At 43.1% G+C, this 8,044-nt stretch overlaps 1 long non-coding RNA gene across 2 annotated transcripts; it reads left to right on the plus strand.

Annotated features, from left to right (window-relative positions):
* The first annotated feature begins 2,442 nt into the window (after positions 1–2,442).
* Positions 2,443–7,868, plus strand: LOC148644590 (uncharacterized). Of its 2 annotated transcripts, XR_015928768.1 has the most exons (5): positions 2,443–6,147; positions 6,519–6,570; positions 6,711–6,761; positions 7,266–7,338; positions 7,565–7,868. It is a non-coding gene; the product is annotated as an uncharacterized LOC148644590 (long non-coding RNA). The 2 variants fall into 2 exon arrangements; XR_015928767.1 differs by lacking the exon at positions 7,565–7,868 and having other exon boundaries at positions 3,217–6,147; positions 7,266–7,546.
* The last annotated feature ends 176 nt before the right edge of the window (positions 7,869–8,044 follow it).

Below are 8,044 nucleotides of genomic sequence, written 5' to 3' on the forward strand. Positions count from 1 at the left end.
CACTTATTTGAAAATGGTAACTTCCTGTATTACTCTCATTAACTATTTACTATTTGCAAAGCAAATTTGGAATCGTGAAAAAGCACCAGGAAATTGTTTAAGGGGGCACAGTGTACTAAGTTGACCTTGGTAGTTCATAACGCATCTGCAGAACAACATTGGAAACTCTTACTGACTCACACATGCAGACCTCGGAAATGTTTGAAAATACTTTTTTTCACATAAAATTGAACATATCTACATTTTTTAAAAGTCCAAAGTGTAGCCAACGCCTGACAACATTTGTAAATTTACAACAACAACACAAGGGTAAAAATGCAATCAAATTATATTCCTTTTAAATCTTTCATAGCTTGTGAATGACATACTTTGTGTACTTGGTTTTCACAGCAATTACATGATTTATAGTCATTAACATGTTACCTGCTTCAGTGAGCAGTGACACCGGGTCCTACACTGTTGGTTATATATAGTTATAGTAGTTCAGGTGGGTAGCTGCGTCAGCATCCATAGACTCTAAAGAAAAAAGTAAAGGTTTATTCCACGCTGAAAAGAGAAGAAAGAAAACCTTTTGGTTGTGGAGCCTTCTTCGCGAGTGAGAAGGCAGCTCCACAGCCGAAACATTGTTTTCTTTCTTCCCCTTAAACACGGAGAAGGCTCCACAGCAACTGACCAATAGGGGGAAAAAAAGGAATTCCAGCCCCCCAGCTGCCAGTAGAGCTTGTCTCTGAGCTTTTTCCCCAAAAAACCCCTCACCTCTGCAGGGAGGAAGCAGATCTGGAAAGAACATGCAACAATAGTACAGCCTTGTACCCTAATCTTATATCAAGTCTGAGCCTACTGAGATCCTGAAATCCTGGCTGTTACTGCAAGTAGTGTGTGGGGTGGGAGAGACCTGTAGATGGTGCTCTTCCATCTTACTCCTTCTTTAAGGGGTTCATCTTATCCACCTGATTATTTAAGCAAAGTCCACACAGATTGTAATGCAGGGCTGTTGGTGTGTCTCACCTTGTGCTGCATTTCCACAACGACAAAGATGAAGTTAACTCAAGCTGACATGTACAGTAAAGTACTTGAGGATGGAAAGCACTATCTACAGAAGAGGACTTAGTCTTGCACAGTAGTGAAATGACTAGTGGGCTACAACCCATCAAACAATGAAGATGAGACTATTAGGTCCTGGAGTGTTAAGGTACAGCTTTAGTATCTCCAGGAAATGTCTGTATGTGCGATATGCATGCATGTTTTGTGTAATCCCTGGCATTCTGTATAAATGTTAAATTACCAAGTAAGTGCCTGCCCCCCAACAATGCCATATGTGAAGTAGTTATACAAAATAACTCAGGAAGAATGGTAACTTTGCCATGTACTAGACAGCAATTAAATCTAATAAGCTACTAGAATTTATGTACTGTACTCCATCAGTGGCACAGCCTTGTAGTAACGAAAGCATTTCTGCTCTAGATTAAGCTCTCTCAACCCCACTTTTGGAGAACCTGAGCTCAGCAGACTCTATACTTAAGTGATGATTTAAGCACCCGGACCAACTCTCCCTTTGATGTGAAATTCTAAGAGTTGCAACAGATCAGAAGACCCCTCAAGGTAAGGGGCACCTAGTAGTAAGTGATCAGGTTACAGAGCAGCACAATCTTTCCCCGGTGCTCCTAGTTAAATAGTGGGTGACTCAATTGGCATGTTTCAGGATGAAGTGTGGAGATCCCTTCTCCTGTCCAGCTTTTTGGAGAAAGGGCATCTTCAAAGGGTTGGAGGATGCTGGGCAGGCTTATGGGGGGATTGATGGGCAGGGCCCTCACATAATTCAGACAGTTGAGCTACTCCACACCTCTGAGGAAAACAGAGCCTATAGCAGCTACAGAAAGCAAACAGCCAGGAAACCCTGTTACCTGCCAGCTTGGCACCTTGGTTTCCCGTGCGCCCTTCGTCCTGTTGATACCAGAGTTCTCCTGCAGTTGCAAGTCTCAGGCTATTTATAATCCAACAACCACAACTGAAGCTCCTTGGTTATTGCAAGGAATGATTCACCTCTATTTAGACCTAACCAGAAGGTATCTCCAACTTTCCCTTATTGTACACCCTCAGATAGAACAATTCCTCAAGGTGGCATTGTTGCCCAAGAAAAGCTACCCCTGAAGGTAGGGTTATCACTAAATCACACATGACCCAGTGGTACCACAACAGAGGACAGTTTAGAGAAATTAATGGCTATATACAAAAAAAGAAAAAAAGACTTTCAGCAGCACCTTAACTTTATTGCACAGACATGACAGAAGGTCAGAGGATCACCATACAAACCACACATCTGTTCCACATTACAGTTGCAGTGTGGAGGATGTCCCTTTCCCATCATACAGCTTCTGCCACCAGTCTCCCTTCTTCCCACATGATCAACAGGGCGTTTTTTTTCAGTAGCTGTGGAGGGGGGGGAACAAAGCACACATTTGCTTCTTGAAAAGAGGTTATTTGACCAAGTTTGAAAAAAAATGTAGTGGTCATTGTAGCAGTCTCAGAATAACAGTTCAATACCAACATTCCTACTGTTGACTCCCAAGCTCCTCAACCTTACCCGGATCATTTCTTCATCTACATTTAGCATCACAGACTACGAAGTCTACAATGGCCAGGCGGGCACACGCACACAGGCACATGCCACTCCCTACTGGATAGGAGGACTTACTGCATTTCCAAGCCAAGCCCCACAGATGATAAGCTAGCTTCGGTAACAAAGTTCATGTTGCATTTTCTAAGCCATTGATATCTTGCTTTTTTCATCAAACAGATTCCACTATTCCTGAGTCATTGCAACAAGAGCAATACAACTCACAATAAATCATTCTTCTCTCACCCTCTGGGCCCTCAGGCTTCACTTTTATAAGCCTCTTTGTTAATTACAGGGACTTGGCTAATTCCATGGGAACCTATCCTGAAAGCCCTACAATCCTCATGTGGAATGCCCAGCTGTGTCCAGCTCAATAATGCTCACCTGCTTCCAGATCCCTGCCTGCTCAGAAGCCATCTTGGCTCAGAGAAACACCACAGTCTGGGCTTGAGCCAAAATGCAAGGTTCTTGCAGAAGCCTTCTAGAGACAGTATGACATTGCTTAAATCATTTTTCCTTGCACAATTATGAATCATTCTTTGTAAACCTTTCAACATACCTCAACCTATTTCACAAATAGATTAAGAAAAAATGGTAATTATTTACCATTATTATTTATCTTCCTATGTCAGAACACTTGTTAATGCCTGCTATGATTGAAATAGTGTTATGAATCAATAGCAGTTGATGTATCACAAAGGAGAAAGCCAATGCTGCAGACACGATATAAATGCATGCTTTTCTAATAATCCTCTGTATTTATAAGACAATAATAATTAATGAGAGTGTTGGGATTTCAGTTAACTAAGGAGATTGAAGCATTACTTTGAGACATAGAATTTGCCTTACAATATTTTTGTACCCTGTATAGATGTTTTTTCCTGATTAGCAGCCTCCTTCCATTTTTATGAGAATTGTCTGGTGGTTTGGTAAGTAGGCATTTAAATAAACTAGCAGGGTGACTTGTTTTAATCATCAGTAGAATCTGATATAACATTTTGTTTTCAGTTTTATCCGGGATTTCTGTAAATCCTTTCTCCCCCTACCAATGTAGCATCATCACATCAGAAGTGATTATAAGATCAGGCTGTAAACTTTTCTGGGACGGTTGAAGCTAGGACATCACTCCTGAGTTAGTGGCAGACCAGAGGAGACATGAGGTCAGGTCTCCTGTTAACATGCAGGCTGAGGCCCAGCAGTGAGAGTCACCAGGCTGAAGCTGTGTCTAATAATAGCAGTAGGAAAGAACAGGTCTGGCAGATATGAGAGCAGAGAAGTGGCTTCAGTTCAAGAAACTCCGATTAGGGGAGAGACATGAGTGTGACGGTCTCAGAGGAGACTGGGGAGAAGAATATCGGAGGAATTCTGGAAGGGACCGAGAGAGATCACTTATTCCAGGTGGAAATTATCCTTTATAAAGAATGTGATTATTCACAGAGAGCAGCCTGTTCAGTGTGAGAACGGGGCTCTGCAGTAAGTCCATTGTGAATGAGAAAGTGAGTTAGGGGTCCACGGAGAGGCGGACTGAGTTAGTAGTGGTGGCTGGACACAGGAATGTGTGCTGACAGCTGTGTGTGCTCAGCCTAGGACACGAGAGTGAGATGTCTGAGAGGTTGTGTGGGTTTTAACATGAGTGTGTGGAGTCTCAGCCTGGGAATGAGGTGCTGGAGACTCTGAGCTCTGGGAGACCCAGCCCGGTGGTGTTGGGAGATGATGTCAGTGGCAGGGAGCGGACCTGGAAGTCCAAGGGCTGGCGGGTCACGAGAGGAGGGAGCAGGAAACTCCATGAGTCATCGGGAGCAGGCGGCTCCTGGAGAGATTGAGAAGTGACACTGAGGTGCAAGGAAGGCCTTGAAGAGAAGCAGCCTCGGTTGTTGCTGTGTCAGCCTGCCAGTAAGGCAGAGAAGGCAGTAGAGCGACTGTTTCGAGGGCGTTCCACTGCTGCTCCCCGAAAAGGAGCAGCCAGAGGGTGAGAGCTAGAGGTGAAGCTCACTGAGCTCGGGAAACCACGAGTGAAGGGCTCGGCGATGTGAGAAACCTCAGGCATGAGCTCAGAGGAGATGAGAGAGGACAGAGGCATAGGAGGATTGTAGACTGTGGCCTGAGAGTCCAGGAGCTGGGGGCCCAGACATCTTGGTGTAGGCGTCTGGTTGCTCAGATGAGGGGGCTGTGATTATCAGCAGGAGAGGAGAGTGTGTGTAAAGAAAGAAAGTTCCCCTAGCAGGCTGTCAGGGGTGTGGGGGTGTGTCTGGAGTGTTAGATATGTCTGTTGGTGCCCATAGTGGCGTCAGACGCCTCTGTGCAATCAGCCAGCTTTCTTTGAGCTAGTTCTTCCTCCCTGCTGCTTTCAACAGCTGCCAGAGTCTCTGCCTGAGCCTCTCGCAGTATTCATGATACTTGTACAGGACACCATTGGCTCAGGCGCTGATCCTGCTCTTGACCTCTGTAGGAAATTGTTCATCTCCTGCCAGGTAGGTTCAGACTCTTCAAAAGGAAGGGAGGGTTCGTCTGGTTTAACGAGTGTAACCGTGTTGTCTCGGGTCGCTGTGGGTTCTTATAACTATTCTTCCACCTCCTCTCTTGTGAACTCCAGTTTTCCTCATCTTTTATCCACATATAAAGCTTAGGGTTTATATGCACGGAGACTGAGAAATTTGAATTTATTTGAATATAATATGTACTTCAGTACAGTGCACTAATGTTGAAAATATGCTAATGAGTTAACTCGTTACTGCAGTTAACCAGTTATAAAAATGTAGTTGCAGTGTGATTATACGCTGTGAACTACATTGACATGAACAAAGGGAAACGTGAAAGGATGTCATGGGGAAGTGTAGTCAAAAGTTCCTTTACACCAAGAGTTGTGGGAGAATGGCACAGGCGATCCAGCCATTTTGTTGAAACCAACAGCCTAATCATGTCTCATGAGGTGATCGAATCAAACTGATAGCAGTAGCCAAAAGGGCTGCATGGATTGAATACTGTCCTCTCATTTGAACTTTCTCATGTTCTTGTAACTTCTTAAATTAACTTCTTAAATCAGCTGCATGGCACAACTAATAAAAAGTACAAAGGTAGTAAACCGAGTGTGTGGTGAGATAAATAACGTTATAGAACAGTAAGTGTCCTGCAAAGATCCTTAGACCCCACAGCTCACCTACAGTTCATTCACATTCCTGTGGCTCTCAGATACTAATGAATATTAAATACCCTAACTGTGATTACTCAGGTGGACATGGGAAAAAAAACGACTTTGAAACTTGTAACTCATGGGGGTTCTGAACGCATGCTCGAGGAGGAGGAGCCAAGACAAAGGAAAGCTGCGCCGTCAGCCTGTAGCCACGCCCACTCGAGTGACATCTTTCTCAGGCCACGCCCTGCGCACCTGTCCGCCAGGTTCTGCGGGAGAGAAGGACGCTGAGCGAGTTTGTTCCACGGTTTTTATTCTTATTTTTTCATTTTCGTTTATTTGAACGTAGATAAAATTTTACTCATGTAATTATGAAGTCTAAATCTCGCAGGAGAAAGAGGTAAAACATGTATTTTCGTTGGGAGCTATATAGCAGTTTTAATGTCTTTTCTTTTCCTAGAAAATGCTTTTGTTAGTTTTAACAAGCCACTTGTGTTACACAGACAGCGCGTCTATTCCTTTTACATGGAGAAAAGCTCTGTTGTAGGAGTAAAGACACTGCTGTTTTACCAGAATGAAAACGTCGCTTTCTGCATATCTTAATCTTTCTTTATCAAACATTTCGTTAACTTGGTTCACGAAATACCTACCTAGAATTGTAGAGCTTTTTCATTATTTTCTAGAGTATGTTGGGTGATATGTTCTTATATGCGTGGTAAAATGTAAAACTTTTTAGTTTAAATTCTAAATTCTGCTGTTTTGTGTCTTCAGTTTAGTGTATTCGGGCAGGACATGGCTCGCATTAAATAATGGGAGTATAAACGTAAGTATAAACGTTTTATTCATTTGTTTACACGTATTTTATTTAATTCTGTACTATGTGCCCTGGTGAAAACGAAAAAAACTTGTTTTAAATCTTGTCTTTAAATGCTCCTTTAAATGCGTCTGTTCTTGTGTTTCCAGCTTGGTGTCTTCGGGCGGGACATGCTCGGCTCAGCTGCGGGAATTATCTGTGTAAGTATAAACCTTTTTATTCGTTTACACCACACGTATCAAACTGAAGTACAGTATATACTGCACCTCCCGAAAATTGTTGGAAAACGTGATGCACCTCGTCAAAAGTAGACTCAAACTAGGAGATACTAGATTTCTCCACGGCGGAAGTGGTTTTGACCCGACAGCACTGTAACCCTGCGGTTTATAGAAATCATTTTCTGCTAAAACTGCGATCACTTTTTACCTTTTTTGATGCGCATAATACAGATTCACAAGACACCATTTTGTTAAAACAAGGGAGCCTATAAAGATTTGGATAAATTATTCATGTGTTAACTAAGTTGTTTCAAAAAAAGAATATGTAGCTGTATTGATTGTGTTGTGCCTTTGGTATTCAACTGTTTCATCTTCTGAACGTGTCAGTCAATACAGAGGTTCGATTTATTGTAAGAAGCTGGGATAATTTCGAGAACCCGTTTGTAACAGAAAGCACAGCTAATACAGATTTCTGTTATTTTGCAGGAAATCCAACGAACTTCCAGTCTTCATTCTGGTCGCTGCCTCGACAGATGCCTTGGAGAACCAGTAACGTGCTGTATGTTTCTGTGTTTTTCCCATGTAGTCTTTTCGTACTCTGTTGACTTGTAAAAGCATTTAGCATTAATATAGCCGAGCTTTGACACTTTGTAATTTAAATGCATGTTAATGTTCACTTCAAAGCCTGTGCATCTGTCGTTACTGGAATGCTTTGTTTTGTATGCAATTTTCGCTCAATAAATTATTACTTGAAGTTTGATTTTGTTCTTTCGTTTTTTGTGCAGAGTTCTGTATTCTCTTGGTCCTGAAAAACCTTGATGTTGGTGAGTTTTTTGGCGGAGAGATTTTGCAGTTTCTTAAAAACCATGCGTTGGGCTGTTTTATCCTTGAAGTCCCGACCGCAAGGGGACGCCCTATCGCATTTTGACTTGAAAACTGCAGAGGCTACCCCCTTTTTAAGTGGGTCCAAATTTTCCCGCCAAAAAACTTAGTATATATTGGGTCTCTTTCAGGGCGTGGTCTCCTCCCATCAATCAAACCAAGCCTCGCCCACCCCCTTTTAGGAGAGGGGTTGGGCGGGGGCTGGCTGATTGATCACAGCTCTAGCCAAGCCCCCTCACTCCCAGCAGGAGAGGAAAGCAGGTTGGTGATGGCTTTGGTCCCTGCAGAGAGGCAGGTCACCTGGAGTGGACTTAGTTACGAGCTTGTCAGTTACAAGCTGTGACTGATGGGCTGAGTCCGCCCCGGGTGACTCGTCTCTCTCA

This window comes from Lepisosteus platostomus, chromosome 20 (assembly GCF_059453375.1).
Source record: "Lepisosteus platostomus isolate fLepPlt1 chromosome 20, fLepPlt1.hap1, whole genome shotgun sequence".
In the NCBI taxonomy this organism is placed as follows: domain Eukaryota; kingdom Metazoa; phylum Chordata; class Actinopteri; order Semionotiformes; family Lepisosteidae; genus Lepisosteus; species Lepisosteus platostomus.